We start from the raw sequence: 21746 nt of genomic DNA, 5'->3' as shown, positions 1-21746 counted from the left end.
GTATGTGTCTTTAATATACATATTAGGGCAAGAGATTATCGAAGATATTCATAAAAATAATATATTTGTACTTATAATATACGTATATTATTTTTAAATATATTTTCGCAAAGTCAGGTGCATTGCATCGTGAGTGCAGAAAACCAGGTCAGCAGAGCTGCTGTAGAGCCAGAGAAACCAGGTCAACTGAGCCGTTGTAGAGCCAGAGAACCAGGTCAGCAGAGCTGCTCTAGAGCCTAAGAAGCAGGTCAGTAGAGCTGCTCTAGAACCAGAGACCCAGGTCAGCAGAGCTGCTCTAGAGCCAGAGACCCAGGTCAGCAGAGCTGCTCTAGAGGCCGAGAACCAGGTCAGCACAGGTGCTGTAGAGCCAGAGAAACAAGCAGAGCTGCTTTAGAGGGAGAGAACCAGGTCAGCAAAACTGCTTTAGAGCCAGAGAACCAGGTCAGCAGAGCTGCTCTAGAGACAGAGAACCAGGTCAGCAGAGCTGCTTTAGAGCCATAGAACCAGGTCAGCAGAGCTGCTCTAGAGGCAGGGAACAAGTTCAGCAGAACTGCTTTAGAGCCAGAGAACCAGGCCAGCAGAGCTCTTTAGAGGGAGAGAACCAGGCCAGCAGAGCTCTTTAGAGGGAGAGAACCAGGTCAGCAGAGCTGCTTTAGAGACAGAGAACCAGGTCAGTAGAGCTGCTCTAGAGCCAGAGAACCAGGTCAGCAGAGCTGCTTTAGAGCCAGAGAACCAGGTCAGCAGAAATGCTCTAGAGGCAGAGAACCAGGTCAGCAGAGCTGCCTTAGAGGGAGAGAATCAGGTCAGCAGAGCTGCTTTAGAGTCAGAGAACCAGGTCAGCAGAGCTGCTCTAGAGGGAGAGAACCAGGTCAGCAGAGCTGCTTTAGAGGGAGAGAACCAGGTCAGCAGAGCTACTTTAGAGCCATAGAACCAGGTCAGGAGAGCTGCTTTAGAGGGAGAGAACCAGGTCAGCAGAACTGCTTTAGAGCCAGAGAACCAAGTCAGCAGAGCTGCTCTAGAGCCAGAGAACCAGATCAGCAGAACTGCTTTAGAGCCATAGAACTGGGTCAGCAGAGCTGCTTTAGAGCCAGAGAACCAGGTCAGCAGAGCTGTTGTAGAGCCAGAGAAAACAGGTCAGCAGAGCTGCTTTAGAGGGAGAGAACCAGGTCAGCAGAGCTGCTCGAGAGCCATTGAACCAGGTCAGCAGAGCTGCTTTAGAGCCATAGAACCAGGTCAGCAGAGCTGCTCTAGAGGCAGGGAACCATGTCAGCAGAACTGCTTTAGAGCCAGAGAACCAGGCCAGCAGAGCTTCTTTAGAGCCAGAGAACCAGGTCAGCAGAACTGCTCTAAAGCCGGAGAACCATGTCCGCAGAGCTACTTTAGAGCCATAGAACCACGTCAGCAGAGCTGCTTTAGAGCCAGAGACCCAGGTCAGCAGAGCTGCTCTAGAGCCTAAGAACCAGGTCAGCAGAGCTGCTCTAGAGCCTGAGAACCAGGCCAGCAGAGCTGCTGTAGAGCCAAAGAAACCAGGTCAGTAGAGCTGCTTTAGAGGGCGAGAACTAGGAAAGCAGAGCTGCTCTAGAGGGAGAGAACCAGGTCAGCAGATCTGCTCTAGAGCCAGAGAACCATGTCAGTAGAACTGCTTTAGAGCCATAGAGCCGGGTCAGCAGAGCTGCTTTAGAGCCAGAGAACCAGGTCAGCAGAGCTGTTGTAGAGCCAGAGAACCAGATCAGCAGAGCTGCTCGGTAGCCTAAGAACTAGGTCAGCAGAGCTGCTCTAGAGCCAGAAAAATCAGGTCAGCGAGCTGCTTTAGAGGGAGAGAACCAGGTCAGCAGAGGTGCTTTAGAGCCAGAGAACCAGGTCAGCAGAGCTGCTCTAGCTGACACTGACTGACTGACACTGACCGACTGACACTGACTGATTGACACTGACTGACACTGATTCACTGACACTGACTGACACTGCCACTGACTGACACTGATTGACTGACACTTACTGACAATGACTGACAATGATTGACTGCCACTGACTGACTGACACTGATTGACTCACACTGATTGACTGACACTGACTGACACTGATTGACTGACACTGACTGACACTGATTGACTAACACTGACTAACTGACTGACACTGACACTGACTGACTGACACTGACTGACTACTCTCTACTACTCTACTACTCACTCTCTACTACTCTCTCTCTACTACTCACTCTCTAATACTCACTCTCTACTACTCACTCTCTACTACTCTCTACTACTCACTCTCTACTACGCTCTCTCTACTACTCTCTACTATTCACTCTCTACTACTCACTCTACTACTCTACTACTCTCTCTCTCTACTACTCACTCTCTACTACTCACTCGCTACTACTCTCTACTACTCACTCTCTACTACTCTACTACTACTCTCTACTACTCACTCTCTACTACTCATTCTACTACTCCCTACTACTCACTCTACTACTCTCTACCACTCACTCGCTACTACTCTACTACTCTCTCTCTACTACTCACTCTCTACTACTCTCTATTATTCACTCTCTACTACTCACTCTACTACTCTACTACTCCCTCTCTACTACTCTCTCTCTACTACTCACTCTCTACTACTCACTCGCTACTACTCTCTACTACTCACTCTCTACTACTCACTCTCTACTACTCTACTACTACTACTCTACTACTCACTCGCTACTACTCATTCTACTACTCTCTACCACTCACCCTCTACTACTCTCTCTCTACTACTCTCTCTGTACTACTCACTCTCTACTACTCACGCTAATACTCTCTACTATTCACTCTCTACTACTCTCTCTCTACTACTCACTCTCTACTACTCACTCTCTACTACTCTCTACTACTCACTCTCCACTACTCACTCTCTACTGCTCGCTCTCTACTACTCACTCTCTACTACTCACTCTCTACTACTCTCTACTACTCTCTCTACTACTCACTCTCTACTATTCACTCTCTACTACTCACTCTCTACTACTCTTTCTACTACTCTCTACTACTCTCTACCACTCATTCTCTACTACTCACTCTCTACTACTCTATACGACTCACTCTCTACTACTCTCCCTCTAATACTCACTCTCTACTACTCTCTACTACTCACTCTACTACTCACTCTCTACTACTCGCTCTCTGCTACTCTACTGCTCATTCTCTATTACTCTCTACTTCTCACTCGCTACTACTCTCTCTACTACTCACTCTCTACTACTCTCTACTACTCACTCTCTACTACACACTCTCTACTACTCGCTCTCTACTACTCTCTACTACTCACTCTACTATTAACTCTCTACTACTCTCTACTACTCACTCTACTACTCACTCTAGTACTCTCTACTACTCTCTACTACTCTACTACTAAGGAAGCCCTTTATTTAATAACAAATGTTTGGTTATTAAAACTAGCCCAAGATGGTCTGCTGGAAAATTCAGTGAAGCTAAGGGGGAAATCTCAAATGTAGTCTTCTTTCTGTTACAATGGAGAAACACATGCGAAGGAAATGACATGTATATAAATATTGTAAAAACTTTGTGTGCTTTGACATTGATAAAGGCAAGTGTGCCGAAACGCGTTTGTCTGCCAGGGGAGCGCAATAAAGCAACTTGAAAATTGGAGCAGTGTGTGCCACGCTTTTGTTAAAAGTGCACTTGAAGGAATATATATATATATATATATATATATATATATATATATATATATATATATATTCACAGAAAAAACATAGGTTTCAGGGGTGTTATAGTTAGCTGGCCATTTCACTCGTACAAAACCATAGAAATTCCTCCTTTATAGTTAGTTCTGCTAACTATAACTCGCGCGCCCGCAATGCACTGCTGATGATGTTACATATTGCATAGTTCTTGACATGGTCAGTGACATCACTGATGACACTGAGTTTGTGTGTGGTTGGATGGGGTGTGTGTAACTCTATGCATAGATGTGTGAATGGTTGATTTTCCAGGTGTATAGGTTTAAGAGTGCATGTGGAAACAGTTGTTTGGGTGACTGAGTGTATTTATTTGTGTGTTGGTGAGCGAATATATGTTTTAGTTGTACATCTTCAACAAAGTAAAAAAATAAAAGGCATTGTATGTGAGAGTTGGTGTATATAAATAAGCATGTGTAAGAGTCATTGATTGTGAGAGTAACTATATGAATGAGTTTACAATTGTAATGGTGATTTCTTAACATATTAACTATGAGTTACTATGTGTTTGAATAAATGAGGTGTTGTTGGATAATTGTGTAAGTGAGTAAATGTAAGTGTGATTCATTTTTTCATGAGTGAGTAAGATGACTGCATAACCGACTAATATGACTGCTGATGTGTCAATGTCTATATATCTATATAAGTGCATTTGATAGTGTTCTATTAATTAGTGACTGCATGTATAAATGATTCTGTTGTTGAATGGGTAGTTGTGTGTGTAGACTTAGGAATCAGTGAGTGGGTATGTAGTAACTGGTATTGGTGTGTCAATGGTTTCAAATATGGTGTATTTTACAGTGAGTGATGAAAGGTTATACTAGTGTATGATGAGGTGTATCAGATTGTCACGTGGATGATGTCATCAGTGATGTCATCAGTGATGTCATTTGAGATGTCATCAGTGATGTCATCAGTGATGTCACTGACCATGTCATCAGTGACATCATCAGCAGTGCATTGGTTTTGTACGAGTGAAATGGCCAGCTAACTATAACACCCCTGAAACCTATGTTTTTTTCTGTGAATTTCTAAGGTATTTTAAATGCTAATTTCTAACTATAACGTCTCTGAAACCTATGGTTTTTTCAGTGAATTTCAAAGTTTTTTTAAATGCTAATTTCTAACTATAACGTCTCTGAAACCTATGGTTTTTTTCAGTGAATTTCAAAGGTTTTTTAAATGCTAATTTCTAATTGTGATAGTAGTTATACCTATTTTTTGTACTGATTTTCTACAGTTTTTTAACTGTTTATTTATCAATATTTTATTCATTAAATAACATAATATATTTTTCTGAAAATTACAAAGAAAAATGTTTTAAAAAAATTCAAACTGAAATATTGAGGTTTTTTTTTGTTTTAATTTTTTATTTTAATATATTTATATTATTATTATTTTTTTTAATTTCCAATTTTTTTCGGAGTCGCGCACTCAAAGTGTACACATCACGGTGGGTGCGCGGATTCTAGCTGCCATTTTAAAAAAGTCGTGAAGGATCCGCATACCGTGTGCGACGGCTGCGTGTTTTTCAGTTACATCATATACATTTAATATTACGTGATGTGTGAGATTGATATGCGACCAGTCCGCGACTCCTGCTCCCGTGCATTCGCGACACAAGCACATTATGGTATGAGATGCTTGCGCGGTGGTGGGTCACGCGTGACGTCATATACGTGCCTGGGCGCGCTGGGTGCACGACTCCCACAAAAAAAATGTATGTTCCAAAATGATATGTATGTGTCTTTAATATACATATTAGGGCAAGAGATTATCGAAGATATTCATAAAAATAATATATTTGTACTTATAATATACGTATATTATTTTTAAATATATTTTCGCAAAGTCAGGTGCATTGCATCGTGAGTGCAGAAAACCAGGTCAGCAGAGCTGCTGTAGAGCCAGAGAAACTAGGTCAACTGAGCCGTTGTAGAGCCAGAGAACCAGGTCAGCAGAGCTGCTCTAGAGCCTAAGAAGCAGGTCAGTAGAGCTGCTCTAGAACCAGAGACCCAGGTCAGCAGAGCTGCTCTAGAGCCAGAGACCCAGGTCAGCAGAGCTGCTCTAGAGGCCGAGAACCAGGTCAGCACAGGTGCTGTAGAGCCAGAGAAACAAGCAGAGCTGCTTTAGAGGGAGAGAACCAGGTCAGCAAAACTGCTTTAGAGCCAGAGAACCAGGTCAGCAGAGCTGCTCTAGAGACAGAGAACCAGGTCAGCAGAGCGGCTTTAGAGCCATAGAACCAGGTCAGCAGAGCTGCTCTAGAGGCAGGGAACAAGTTCAGCAGAACTGCTTTAGAGCCAGAGAACCAGGCCAGCAGAGCTCTTTAGAGGGAGAGAACCAGGTCAGCAGAGCTGCTTTAGAGACAGAGAACCAGGTCAGCAGAGCTGCTCTAGAGCCAGAGAACCAGGTCAGCAGAGCTGCTTTAGAGCCAGAGAACCAGGTCAGCAGAAATGCTCTAGAGGCAGAGAACCAGGTCAGCAGAGCTGCCTTTGAGGGAGAGAACCAGGTCAGCAGAGCTGCTTTAGAGTCAGAGAACCAGGTCAGCAGAGCTGCTCTAGAGGGAGAGAACCAGGTCAGCAGAGCTGCTTTAGAGGGAGAGAACCAGGTCAGCAGAGCTACTTTAGAGCCATAGAACCAGGTCAGGAGAGGTGCTTTAGAGGGAGAGAACCAGGTCAGCAGAACTGCTTTAGAGCCAGAGAACCAGATCAGCAGAACTGCTTTAGAGCCATTGAACTGGGTCAGCAGAGCTGCTTTAGAGCCAGAGAACCAGGTCAGCAGAGCTGTTGTAGAGCCAGAGAAAACAGGTCAGCAGAGCTGCTTTAGAGGGAGAGAACCAGGTCAGCAGAGCTGCTCGAGAGCCATTGAACCAGGCCAGCAGAGCTTCTTTAGAGCCAGAGAACCAGGTCAACAGAACTGCTCTAAAGCCGGAGAACCATGTCAGCAGAGCTACTTTAGAGCCATAGAACCAGGTCAGCAGAGCTGCTTTAGAGCCAGAGACCCAGGTCAGCAGAGCTGCTCTAGAGCCTAAGAACCAGGTCAGCAGAGCTGCTCTAGAGCCAGAGAACCAGGCCAGCAGAGCTGCTGTAGAGCCAAAGAAACCAGGCCAGTAGAGCTGCTTTAGAGGGTGAGAACTAGGAAAGCAGAGCTGCTCTAGAGGGAGAGAACCAGGTCAGCAGATCTGCTCTAGAGCCAGAGAACCATGTCAGTAGAACTGCTTTAGAGCCATAGAGCCGGGTCAGCAGAGCTGCTTTAGAGCCAGAGAACCAGGTCAGCAGAGCTGTTGTAGAGCCAGAGAACCAGATCAGCAGAGCTGCTCTGTAGCCTAAGAACTAGGTCAGCAGAGCTGCTCTAGAGCCTGAGAAACCAGGTCAGCGAGCTGCTTTAGAGGGAGAGAACCAGGTCAGCAGAGGTGCTTTAGAGCCAGAGAACCAGGTCAGCAGAGCTGCTCTAGCTGACACTGACTGACTGACACTGACTGACTGACACTGATTCACTGACACTGCCACTGACTGACACTGATTGACTGACACTGACTGACACTGACTGACAATGATTGACTGCCACTGACTGACTGACACTGATTGACTCACACTGATTGACTGACACTGATTGACTGACACTGACTGACACTGATTGACTAACACTGACTAACTGACTGACACTGACTGACACTGACACTGACTGACTGACTGACACTGACTGACTACTCTCTACTACTCTACTACTCACTCTCTACTACTCTCTCTACTACTCACTCTCTACTACTCACTCTCTACTGCTCACTCTCTACTACTCTCTACTACTCACTCTCTACTACGCTCTCTCTACTACTCTCTACTATTCACTCTCTACTACTCACTCTACTACTCTACTACTCTCTCTCTCTACTACTCACTCTCTACTACTCACTCGCTACTACTCTCTACTACTCACTCTCTACTACTCTACTACTACTCTCTATTACTCACTCTCTACTACTCATTCTACTACTCTCTACTACTCACTCTACTACTCTCTCTCTACTACTCACTCTCTACTACTCACTCTCTACTGCTCACTCTCTACTACTCTCTACTACTCACTCTCTACTACGCTCTCTCTACTACTCTCTACTATTCACTCTCTACTACTCACTCTACTACTCTACTACTCTCTCTCTCTACTACTCACTCTCTACTACTCACTCGCTACTACTCTCTACTACTCACTCTCTACTACTCTACTACTACTCTCTATTACTCACTCTCTACTACTCATTCTACTACTCTCTACTACTCACTCCACTACTCTCTACCACTCACTCGCTACTACTCTACTACTCTCTCTCTACTACTCACTCTCTACTACTCTCTACTATTCACTCTCTACTACTCACTCTACTACTCTACTACTCCCTCTCTACTACTCTCTCTCTACTACTACTACTCTACTACTCACTCGCTACTACTCATTCTACTACTCTCTACCACTCTCTCTGTACTACTCACTCTCTACTACTCACGCTAGTACTCTCTACTATTCACTCTCTACTACTCTCTCTCTACTACTCACTCTCTACTACTCACTCTCTACTACTCTCTACTACTCACTCTCCACTACTCACTCTCTACTGCTCGCTCTCTACTACTCACTCTCTACTACTCACTCTCTACTACTCTCTACTACTCTCTCTACTACTCACTCTCTACTATTCACTCTCTACTACTCACTCTCTACTACTCACTCTCTACTACTCACTCTACTACTCTCTACTACTCTCTACCACTCACTCTCTACTACTCACTCTCTACTACTCACTCCCTACTACTCTCTCTCGACTATTCACTCTCTACTACTCTATACTACTCACTCTCTACTACTCTCCCTCTAATACTCACTCTCTACTACTCTCTACTACTCACTCTACTACTCACTCTACTACTCACTCTCTACTACTCGCTCTCTGCTACTCTACTGCTCATTCTCTATTACTCTCTACTTCTCACTCGCTACTACTCTCTCTACTACTCACTCTCTACTACTCTCTACTACTCACTCTCTACTACACACTCTCTACTACTCGCTCTCTACTACTCTCTACTACTCACTCTACTATTAACTCTCTACTACTCTCTACTACTCATTCTACTACTCACTCTACTACTCTCTACTACTCTCTACTACTCTACTACTCTCTACTACTCACTTTACTATGCACTCTACTACTCACTCTCAACCACTCTCTACTACTCACTCTACTACTCACTGTCTACTACTCTCTACTACTCTCTCTACTTCTCACTCTCTACTACTCTCTCTACTACTTACTCTCTACTACTCTCTACTACTCACTCTCTACTACACACTCTCTACTACTCGCTCTCTACTACTCTCTACTACTCACTCTACTATTCACTCTCTACTACTCTCTAATGCTCACTCTACTACTCACTCTACTACTCTCTACTACTCACTCTCTACTACTCCACTACTCTCTACTACTCTCTACTACTGACTTTCTACTACTCATTCTCTACTACTCACTCTCTGCTACTCACTCTACAACTCTCTCTCTGCTACTCACTCTCTACTACTCACTCTCTACTACTCACTCTCTACTACTCTCTACTACTCACTCTACTACTCTGTCTACTACTCTCTACTACTCACTCTACTACTCACTCTCCTACTCACTCTCTACTACTCACTCTCTACTACTCACTCTACTACTCTGTCTACTACTCTCTACTACTCACTCTACTACTCACTCTCTACTACTCACTCTCTACTACTCACTCTCTACTACTCTCTACTATTCACTCTCAACTACTCACTCTACTACTCTCTACTACTCACTTTCTACTACACACTCTCTACTACTCACTCTCTACTACTCTCTACTACTCTACTACTCTTTCTTTACTACTCACTCTCTACTACTCACTTGCTACTACTCTCTACTACTCACTCTCTACTACTCACTCTCTAATACTCTCTACTACTCACTCTCTACTACTCACTCTCTACTACTCTCTACTACTCACTCTCTACTACTCTACTACTCACTCTACACTACTCTCTACTACTCTCTTTGTACTACTCACTCTCTACTACTCACTACTACTCTACTACTCACTCCCTACTGCTCTCTTTCTACTACTCACTCTCTACTACTCACTCTCTACTACTCTCTACTACTCACTCTCCACTACTCACTCTCTACTACTTGCTCTCTACTACTCACTCTCTACTACTCACTCTCTACTATTCACTCTCTACTATTCACTCTCTACTACTCACTCTCTACTACTCTACTCCTCTCTACTCACTCTCTACTACTTTCTACTACTTACTCTACTACTCTCTACTACTCTCTACCACTCACTCTCTACTACTCACTCTCTACTACTCTCTCGACTACTCACTCTCTACTACTCCACTACTCTCTACTACTCACTCTCTACTACTCTCTCTAATACTCACTCTCTACTACTCTCTACTACTCGCTCTCTACTACTCTACTGCTCACTCTACTGCTCACTCTACTACTCACTCTCTACTACTCTCTACTATTCTCTCTACTTCTCACTCCCTACTACTCTCTCTACTGCTCACTACTACTCTCTACTACTCACTCTCTACTACACACTCTCTACTACTCGCTCTCTACTACTCTCTACTACTCGCTCTCTACTACTCTCTACTACTCACTCTACTATTCACGCTCTAATACTCACTCTACTACTCACTCTCTACTACTCTCTACTACTCACTCTCTACTACTCCACTACTCTCTACTACTCACTCTCTACTACTCACTCTCTACTACTCTACTATCAATCAATCAATCAATCACTGCATTTGTAAAGCGCGCTACATACCCGAGAGGGTCTCAAGGCTCTGGGGAGGGGGGAGGTGCTACTGGTCAAAGAGCCAGGTCTTGAGGAGTCTTCTGAAGGCCAGCAGGTCCTGGGTCTGTCATAGGATGGTGGGGAGAGTGTTCCAGGTCTTGGTGGCGAGGTAGGAGAAGGATCTGCCACCGGCGGTGGTTTTTCAGATGCGAGGGACTGTGCCGAGGGCGAGGTTGGCTGAGCGGAGGCTTCGGGTGGGGGTGTGGAAGCTGAGTCGGTTGTTGAGGTAGGTGGGTCTGGTGTTGTGCAGTGCTTTGTGTGCGTGGATAAGGAGCTTGAAGGTGATCCTTTTGTTGACGGGGAGCCAGTGCAGGCCTCTCAGGTGGAGTGTGATGTGGCTGCGGCAGGGGACGTCGAGGATGAGTCAGGCCGAGGCGTTCTGGATGCGTTGGAGTCGTCTCAGGAGCTTGCTTGTAGTTCCTGAGTAGAGGGCGTTCCCATAGTCGAGTCTGTTGGTGATGAGGGCCTGGGTAACGGTTTTTCTCGTGTCGAGGGGGATCCATCTGAAGATCCTGCGGAGCATACGGAGGGTGTTGAAGCAGGACGCGGAGACGGTGTTGACTTGACTGGTCATGGAGAGAGTGGAGTCGAGGATGACCCCCAAGTTGCGTGCGTGGTCAGTGGGTTCCGGGGCTGTGCCTAGTGACGTGGGCCACCAAGAGTCGTCCCAGGCTGATGGGGTGGGTCCGAGAATGAGGACCTCTGTCTTGTCTGAGTTCAGCTTCAGTCTGCTGTCCTTCATCCAGTCGGCTTTGGCCTTCATTCCTCTTTGGATGTTAGCTTTGGCGGTGTGGGGATCTTCGGTAAGGGATATGATCAGCTGGGTGTCATCGGCGTAGGAGATGATGTTGAGGTTGTGTTGTCGTGCGACGTGGGCGAGGGGGGCCATGTAGATATTGAACAGCGTCGGGCTGAGGGAGGATCCCAGTGGGATGCTGCAGATGATCTCGGTGGTTTTGGAGCAGAAGGGTGGGAGACGGACGCTCTGGGTTCTGCTGGAGAGGAAGGATGTGGTCCAGGCCAGGGCCTTCTCTTGGATACCGGCATCATGGAGGCGTGCTGATGGGGTGCGGTGGCAGACCGTGTCAAAGGCTGCTGATAGGTCCAGGAGGATGAGGGCGGCTGTTTCTCCTTTGTCCATCAGGGTCCGGATGTCATCAGTGGTGGCAATGAGGGTGGTCTCGGTGCTGTGGTTGCTGCGAAAACCGGATTGGGAAGGGTCCAGGATGTTGTTAACTTCGAGGTAGCGGGTCAGCTGTTTGTTGACAATCTTCTTGGTCACTTTTGCCGGGAAAGGGAGCAGGGAGATGGGCCGGAAGTTCTTGAGGTCCTTGGGGTCCGCCTTGGGCTTCTTCAAAAGGGCGTTGATCTCGGCGTGCTTCCAGCTTTCTGGGAAGGTTGCTGTCTCGAAGGAACAGTTGATTGTTTTCCGGAGGTGGGGCGCGATGGTTGCGCTGGCTTTGTTGAAGACGTGGTGAGAGCAGGGGTCTGATAGGGATCCGGAATGGATGGAGTTCATGGTTTTGATGGTGTCTTCGTCGCTGACGCTGGACCAGGCGGTCAGGCGACTGGTGCGAGTGGTAGTCGCAGGGGTGGTGGATTCGGTGGTGGGTGCGGGGGGGTCGGAGTTGAAGCTGTCATGGATGTCGGTGATCTTGCGGTGGAAGAAGGTGGCCAGGGAGTCGCACAGGTCTTGAGATGGCGGGATGTCGTTGGTGTTGGAGCTGGGGTTGGAGAGTTCTTTCACGATGCTGAAGAGCTCTTTGGTGTTGTGTGCGTTGTTGTCTCGGCGGTCCTTGAAGGTGGTCTTCTTGGCGGTCCTGATGAGTTGGTGGTGTCTGCGGGTGGTGCTCTTGAGGGCTGTGTGGTTGTCTGGTGTTTGGTCTTGGAGCCATTTCTTCTCCAGCTTCCGACAGGTGTGCTTGGAGATCCGGAGGTCCTCGGTGAACCAGGCGGCTTTCTTGTTGGTGTGGTTGGTTGTAGAGGTCTTGAGAGGGGCGAGGGTGTTGGCACAGTCATTGATCCACTCTGTGAGGTTGGTCGCGGCGGTGTCGGGGTCGGTGGTGTCAGTGGGTGGTCTCAGGGCGAGGGCGGTAGTCAGTTGGTCCTCGGTGACCTTGCCCCCGCAGCGGCGTGGTAGCTGTTGGGTGCAGTGGTGTGTGGTGGGTTTTCTGAAGGTGAAGTGGACGCATCTGTGGTCGGCCCAGTGTGGTTCGTGGTGTGGTTGAAGGAGACGTGGGGGCTTGCGGAAAAGATGGGGTCGAGTGTGTGTCCAGCGGCGTGAGTAGGTGTCGTTACGAGCTGTTTGAGTCCGAGGTTGGCGAGGTTGTCGATCAGGGTGGTGGAGTTGGCGTCGTTGTTGTTCTCGAGGTGGAAGTTCAGGTCCCCGAGGAGGATGTAGTCCGTGGAAGCGAGGGCGTGGGTGCTGATGAGGTCGGCGATGGTGTCACTGAACTGTGGGCGGGGTCCGGGAGGTCTGTAGATGAGAGTTCCTCTGAGGGTGGTGTTGGGGTCGGTGTGGATCTGGAAGTGCATGTGCTCGGCGGTGGTGAGGGTGTCATCGGTGTTCATTGAGATTTTGATGGAGTCTTTGTGGATGATGGCGATTCCTCCTCCCACTCCGTTGGTGCGGTCTCTGCGGGAGATCTTGTAGCCCTGTGGGATGGCTTTGGCGATGTCTGGTGCTGAGGTGGCGTTCAGCCATGTCTCCGTCGGGAAGGCGACGTCGGGGGCGGTGGAGTCTAGGAGGTCCCAGAGTTCGATGGCGTGCTTGCGAGCGGAGCGGGTGTTGAGGAGGATGCAGCGGAGGTGGTTGGGTTCTCTGGCTGGTGGTGTGGAGGGTTGGATGCTGGTGAAGCTGCAGTTCCGGCAGGTGAAAGGCTCCTGGGTGCGTTTCGGGGTGGCCCGGTAGCAGGGGTGGTCTCGTCTGGTGTTGAGTGCGTGGAGGGTGCTTGTGTCGTAGTGCAGTCTGGCATTGCGGGGGGTGCGGGGTCCTGGGGTTCTGGCGCTGGGTGCGGTCCAAGCGCGGACGGGCGCAGACGGGCTTGCCTTAGGCGTGCCTTCGCGGCCTCCATATGAGGGCAGAGGGAGGGAGGAGCAGCTGGGAGGTGGGAGCGGGCGGCAAATGGGAGTGAAGGGGGCGGGGCCGCAGGGGCTCAGCGAAGGGGGAAAACTCAGAGAAAAAACAGCGGGAAAAGACGGCGGGAGAGGGACAACAGAGCACAGGGGTACAGAAAGCAAAACACAGGGGCACAGAATGAAAAAACAAAGTGGCACAGAAAGCCGAGCGCAGGGGTACAGAATAAAAAAGGGAGCGAGCAGTCAGGCGGCAAAAGCGGCAATGGAGGTTCAACCCACAGGGGGCTGCGTGGCGGATGGGGGGAGCGACCTGCCTGGTGACAGGGTCAAAGGTCGCTCTCTACCACCGCTTCGCGGCCTCCATATGAGGGCAGAGGGAGGGAGGAGCAGCTGGGAGGTGGGAGTGGGGCAGCCAATGGGAGTGAAGGGGCAGGGCCGCAGGGGCTCAGCGGCGGGGGAAAACCCAGAGAAAAAACGGCGGGAAAAGACGGTGGGAGAGGGACAACAGAGCACAGGGGTACAGAAAGCAAAACACATGGGCACAGAATGAAAAAACAAAGTGCCACAGAAAGCCAAGCGCAGGGGTACAGAATAAAAAAGGGAGCGAGCAGTCAGGCGGCAAAAGCGGCAACGGAGGTTCAACCCACAGGGGGCTGCGTGGTGGATGGGGGAGCGGCCTGCCTGGTTTACTACTCTCTACTACTCACTATACTACGCACTCTCTACTACTCGCTCTCAAATACTCTCTACTACTCACTCTACTACTCACTGTCTACTACTCTCTACTACTCTCTCTACTTCTCACTCTCTACTACACACTCTCTACTACTCACTCTCTACTACTCTCGACTACTCTCTCTCTACTACACACTCTCTACTACTCGCTCTCTACTACTCTCTACTACTCACTCTACTATTCACTCTCTACTACTCTCTACTGCTCACTCTACTACTCACTCTCTACTACTCTCTACTACTCACTCTCTACGACTCCACTACTCTCTACTACTCACTCTCTGCTACTCTACTACTCTCTACTACTCACTCTCTACTACTCATTCTCTACTACTCACTCTCTACTACTCTCTACTACTCACTCTCTACTACTCTCTCTCTACTATTCACTCTCTACTACTCACTCTCTACTACTCTCTACTACTCACTCTCTACTACACTGTCTACTACTCTCTACTACTCACTCTCTACTACTCACTCTCTACTACTCACTCTCTACTACTCTCTACTACTCACTCTCTACTACTCACTCTACTACTCTACTACTCACTCGCTACTACTCTCTACTACTCACTCTCTACTACTCACTCTCCACTACTCTCTACTACTACTCTCTACTACTCACTCTCTACTACTTACTCTCTACTACTCTCTACTACTCACTCTACTACTCTCTACTACTCTCTATCACTCACTCTACTACGCACTCAACTACTCTCCACTACTCACTCTCTACTACTCTCTCTTCTACTCACTCTCTACTACTCACTCTCTACTACTCACTCTCTACTACTCTCTACTACTCACTCTACTACTCACTCTCTACTACTTCTCACTCTCTACTACTCTCTCTACTACTTACTCTCCACTACTCACTCTCTGCTGCTCGCTCTGAACTACTCTCTACTACTCACTCTACTACTCACTCTCTACTACTCTCTACTACTCACTCTCTACTACTGTCTACTGCTCTCTACTACTCACTCTCTACTACTCTCTTCTACTCACTTTCTACTACTCCACTCCTCTACTACTCACTCTCTACTACTCTACTACTCTCTACTACTCTCTCTCTACTACTCACTCTCTACTACTCTACTACTCTCTACTACTCTCTCTACTACTCACTCTCTACTATTCACTCTCTACTACTCACTCTCTACTACTCTACTACTCTCTACTACTCTCTCTACTACTCACTCTCTACTATTCACTCTCTACTACTCACTCTCTACTACTCTACTACTCTCTACTACTCTCTCTACTACTCACTCTCTACGACTCACTCTACTACTACTCTACTACTCACTCTCTACTACTCTCTCTCGACTACTCACTCTCTACTACTCTACTACTCTCTCTCTACTACTGTCTCTCTAATACTCACTCTCTACTACTCTCTGCTACTCACTCTCTACTACTCACTCTACTACTCACTCTCTACTACTCGCTCTCTACTACTCTCTACTGCTCACTCTCCACTACGCACTCTCTACTACTTGCTCTCAACTACTCTCTACTACTCACTCCACTGCTCACTCTCTACTACTCTTTACTACTCTCTCTACTTCTCACTCTACTACTCTCTCTACTACTCACTCTCTACTACTCACTCTCTACTACACACTACTACTCGCTCTCTACTACTCTCTACTACTCACTCTACTATTCACTCTCTACTACTCTCTACTACTCACTCTACTACTCACTCTCTACTACTCCACTACTCTCTACTTCTCACTCTCTACTATTCTCTCTCTACTACTCACTCTCTACTACTCACTCTCTACTACTCTTTACTACTCACTCTACTATCTCTACTACTCACTCTCTACTACTCACTCTACTACTCACTCTCTACTACTCACTCTCTACTACTCACTCTCTACTACTCCCTACGATTCACTCTCTACTACTCACTCTACTACTCACTCTCTACTACTCTCTACTACTCACTCTCTACTACTCTCTTCTACTCTCTACCACTCACTCTCTACTATACTACTCACACTCTAGTACTCTCTACTACTCTCTCTGTACTACTCACTCTCTACTACTCACTTTTCTACTCTCTACTACTCACTCTCTACTACTCTCTCTGCTACTCACTCTCTACTACTCACTCTCTACTACTCTCTACTACTCACTCCCCACTACTCACTCTCTACTACTCGATCTCTACTACTCTCTACTACTACTCACTCTCTACTGCTCACTCTCTACTACTCTCTACTACTTCTCACTCTCTACTACTCTCTCTACTATGCATATGCATTTATATATATGTATGTGTATATATATATATATATATACACACATATATAAACATATATATAATCTGCATATCTATATAAATACAAATATAAATGCATGCATACATATACATATACATATATGCATACATATGCATGTTATGTACATGAAAGTTTGAAAAACACTAATACAAGCAAAGCTAAAGAGCCACCTAATTACAAACAGAATTGCTTTAACTTAAACGAGGGCGAGACCTATTGCATTTTCAATGCTTGTTTACTTTGCTTCCATCAAGAAGGCATTCAGATGTGTCACACATTTGCCATAAATTCTGAATGGTAGCACTCTAGTTGCTCATTAGATCACTGTAGTAAAGCTACTGCCCACCAGGCAAGTCTGCTGCTGGTATTCAAAGTGCATGTTTCAGTCTGCATGTCAGAATTTTTAATGAAATAGAAGAGGATTTATGAAATCACTCAAAATGTGCCCTAATTTTTCTTTTTTCAGCACTAATCATAATTTCTATGGCAAAATGAACCCCATCATTGTGTTCCTTTTCAATTAAACTACTCACTCTCTACTACTCGCTCGCTACTACTCACTCTCTACTACTCACTCTCTACTACTCTCTACTACTCTCTACTACTACTCTCTACTACTCACTCTCTACTACTCTCTACTACTCACCTCTACTACTCTCTACTACTCTACCACTCACTCTCTACTATTCTGTTACTCTCTACTACTCACTCTCTACTACTCTCTCTCTACTACTCACTCTCTACTACTCACTCTCTACTACTCGCTCTCTACTACTCTCTACTACTCACTCTCCACTACTGACTCTCTACTACTCGCTCTCTACTAATCTCTACTACTCACTCTCTACTACTCTCTCTACTAATCACTCTCTGCTACTGTCTACTACTCACTCACTACTAATCACTCTACTACTCTCTACCACTTACTCTCTACTACTCTACTACTCACTCTACTACTCTCTACTACTCTCTCTCTACTACTCACGCTCTACTACTTTCTACTACTCACTCTCTACTACTCACTCTCTATCAATCAATCAATCGTAGCATTTATAAAGCGCACTACATACCCGTGAGGGTCTCAAGGCGCTGGGGGGGGGGACGCTGCTACTATTCGAAGAGCCAGGTCTTGAGGAGTCTCCTGAAGGTTAGGAGGTCTGCGGTCTGCCGCAGGTGGATGGGGAGGGTGTTCCATGTCTTGGCGGCAAGGTGGGAGAATGATCTGCCGCCGGCGGTCACTCTTCGGATGCGGAGGACGGTGGCGAGGGCACGGTTTGCTGATCGGAGCTGGCGGGTGGGGGTGTAGAGGCTGAGTCGGCTGTTGAGATACGCTGGTTCGGTGTCGTAGAGTGCCTTGTGTGCATGGGTGAGGAGCTTGGAGGTTATCCTCTTGTTGATGGGGAGCCAGTGCAGGTCTCTCAGGTGGGGTGTGATGTGGCTGCGGCAAGGGATGTCGAGGATCAGGCGTGCGGAGGTGATCTGGATGCGTTGGAGCCATTTCAGGAGTTTGGCCGGGGCTCCTGCTTAGAGTGCGTTGCCGTAGTCCACTCTACTGCTGACGAGGGCTTGGGTGACCGTCCTTCTGGTTTTGATGGGGATCCACTTGAAGATCCTGCAAAGCATGCGGAGAGTGTTGAAGCAGGAGGAGGAGACGGCGTTGACCTGCTTCGTCATGGAGAAGGTGGAGTCGAGGATGACCCCTAAGTTGCGTGCGTGGTCGGTGGTTGTAGGGGGTGCTCCTCGTGCGGTCGGCCACCAGGAGTCGTCCCAGGCCGAGGGGGTGAGTCCGAGGATGAGGATCTCCGTCTTTTCCAAGTTCAGCTTCAGTCGTCTATTTCTCATCCAGTCGGCGATGGCCTTCATTCCTTCGTGGAGGTTGGTTTCCGCGATTTGGGGTTTTGTGGTGAGGGAGAGGATCAGCTGGGTGTTGTCGATGTATGAGATGATGTTGAGGTCGTACCGTCGTGCGACGTGGGCGAGCGGTGCCATGTAGACGTTGAACAACGTTGGGCTGAGGGATGAGCCTTGGGGTACGCCGCAGATGATCTCGGTGGCTTCGGAGCGGAAGGGGGATGGCGGACGCTCTGAGTTCTGCTGGAGAGGAAGGAGGTTGTCCAGTCCAAGGCCTTCTCTTGGATTCTGGCGTGGTGGAGGCATGTTCTTAGTGTGCGGTGGCAGACCGTGTCGAAGGCGGCTGACAGGTCCAGGAGGATGAGGGCCGTGGTTTCTCCATTGTCAAGCAGGGTCTCATTGTCGTTGGTGGCGGTGATGAGGGCAGTTTTGGTGCTGTGGTTGCTGCGGAACCCAGACTGGGACGAATCCAGGATGTTGTTCTCTTCGAGGAAGCTGGTCAGTTGTTTGTTGAGGGCCTTTTCGATGACCTTCGCCGGGAACAGGAGCAGGGAGATGGGTCGGAAGTTGTTGAGGTCCTTGGGGTCAGCCTTGGGTTTCTAGAGTAAGGCGTTGATCTCTGCGTGCTTCCAGCTCTCCGGGAAGGTCGCTGTCTCGAAGGAGATGTTGATGGTTTTCCGGAGATGGGGTGTGATGGTGCTGCTCGCTTTGTTGAAGATGTGGTGTTGGCAGGGGTCTTCCGGGGATCCGGAGTGGATGGTGTTCATGATCTTGATGGTGTTGTCATCGTTGATGTTGGTCCAGTCGAGCAGGCGGTTGGTGCGGGTGGTGGTCATTGTGGGAGCAGGAGTTTTGGTGGTTGCCGGGGGGATGACGGTGTTGAAGCTGTCGTGGATGTCTGCGATCTTGCGATGGAAGAAGGTGTCCAGCGAGTCACACAGGTCTTGTGACAGTGGGATGTCGTTGGTGTTGGAGCTGGGGTTGGAGAGTTCCTTCACGATGCTGAAGAGCTCTTTGCTGTTGTGTGCTTTGTTGTCTAGGCGGTCTTTGAAAGAGGTCCTTTTGGCGGATCTGATGAGGTGGTGGTGTCTGCGGGTGGCGTTCTTGTGGGCTGTGTAGCTTTCTGGTGTTCGTTCACGGATCCAGTTTTTTCCAAGTTTTCGACAGGTTCGCTTGGAGGCCTGGAGGTCTTCGGTGAACCAGCTGGCTCTCTTGCTGGTGTGGGTGTTGGGGGGTTTCTTGAGCGGGGTGAGGGTATTGGCGCAGTCATCGATCCATTGTCTGAGGTTGCGGGCTGCAGCGTCGGGGTCAGTCGAGTCTGCGGGGGGGCTCTGGGTGAGGGCGGTGGTTAGCTGGTCCTTGGTGACCTTGCTCCAGCTGCGGTGAGGCATCTGCTGGGTGCTGTGGTGTGTGGTGGGTTTCTGGAAGGTGAAGTGGATGCAGCGGTGGTCGGTCCAGTGGAGTTCATTGGTGCGGTTGAAGAAGACGTGAGAGCTGGCTGAGAAGATGGGGTCCAGTGTGTGGCCGGCAGAGTGGGTGGGTGTTGTGACGAGTTGTCTGAGTCCAAGGATGGCGAGGTTGTCGATCAAGGTGGAGGAGTTGGAGTCATTGTTGTTCTCGAGGTGGAAGTTCAGGTCCCCGAGGAGGATGTAGTCCGTGGAGGCGAGGTCGTCTGTGCTGATGAAGTTGGCGATGGCGTCGCTGAACTGCGGTCGGGGTCTGGGGGGGTCTGTAGATGAGGGTGCCTCTGAGGATGGTGTTGGGGTCGGTGTGGATCTGGAAGTGCAGGTGTTCAGCGGTGCTGAGGGTGTCGTCGGTGTCTGTCGAGATTTTGAGAGTGTTTCTGTGGACGATGGCAATTCCTCCTCCTACTCTGTTGGTGCAGTCCTGCGGGTGATCTTGTAGCCTTCCGGGATGGCTACGGTGATGTCGGGTGCTGAGGAGGGGTTTAGCCAGGTCTCCGTCAGGAAGGCGACGTCTGGGGCATTGGTGTCGAGTAGGTCCCAGAGTTCGACGGCGTGTTTGCGGGCGGAGCGGGTGTTGAGCAGGATGCATCTGATGAAGTTCGGTTCTTTGGTGGGTGGGTTGGCGAGCCGGATGCTGGTGAAGCTGCAGTCCCGGCAGGAGAAGGCTCCTTGGGTGCGCTTCGGGGCGGCCAGGCAGCAGGTGCGTGATCGTCCGGCATTGAGTGTGTGGAGGGTGCTGGAGCCATAGTGGAGGCGGGTGTCGTGGGGTTCGCGGGGGCCAGGGTCCTGGCCCTGGGCACGGTCCAGGTGCGGACGGGCGCAGACGGGCTTGCGCGCGGCCGCTGCGCGGCCTCTATATGAGGGGATGTGGGAGGGAGGAGCAGCTGGGAGGTGAGAGCAGGGTGGCGAATGGGAATGCAAGTGGGCGGGGCCGTAGGGGACGCACCGGCGGGACACACGGAGGGGGTAGCGGGTGGGGGTCACAGAAGGCAAATGGGGACACAGGCAAAATGGGGGCACAAGGGAGGCACAGGTAAAATGGGGCACGGAGGAGACACAATGCAAAATGGGGGCAAGGCAGCAGAAAGCAAAAAATACACAGTAGGCAGTGGAACAAAAGCAGGCACAAACCAATTACGGGGCACAAACCTAATTGCGAGCGGCAGCAGCTGCGGGCACACATGGGGGCTGTGTGGTGGTGAGGGGAGCGACCTGCCTGGTGACAGGGTAAAGGGTCGCTCTCTCGGCCGCTGCGCGGCCTCCATATGAGGGGATGTGGGAGCGAGGAGCAGCTGGGAGGCGGGAGCGGGGAGGCGAATGGGAATGCAGGTGGGCAGGGACGCAGGGGACGAAGTGGCGGGAAACACGGAGTGGGGAGCGGGTGGGGGTCACATAAGGCAAATGGGGACACAGGCAAAACGGGGGCACAAGGGGGGCACAGGTAAAATAGGGCACAGAGGAGACAATGCAAAATGGGGGCAAGGCAGCAGAAAGCAAAAAATACACAGTAGGCAGTGGAACAAAAGTGGGCACACACCAACTATGGGGGCACAAACCTAATTGTGAGTACTCTCTACTACTCACTCTCCACTCCACTCTCACTCTCCACTACTCGCTCTCTACTACTCGCTCTACTACTCTACTACTCTCTACTACTCGCTCTACTACTCACTCTCTACTACACACTCTA

The sequence above is a fragment of the Triturus cristatus genome, chromosome 8 (genome assembly GCF_964204655.1).
Source record: "Triturus cristatus chromosome 8, aTriCri1.1, whole genome shotgun sequence".
NCBI classification, from domain to species: Eukaryota; Metazoa; Chordata; class Amphibia; order Caudata; family Salamandridae; genus Triturus; species Triturus cristatus.
The sequence above is the reverse complement of the archived record's forward strand: the minus strand, read 5'-3'. Positions refer to the sequence as shown.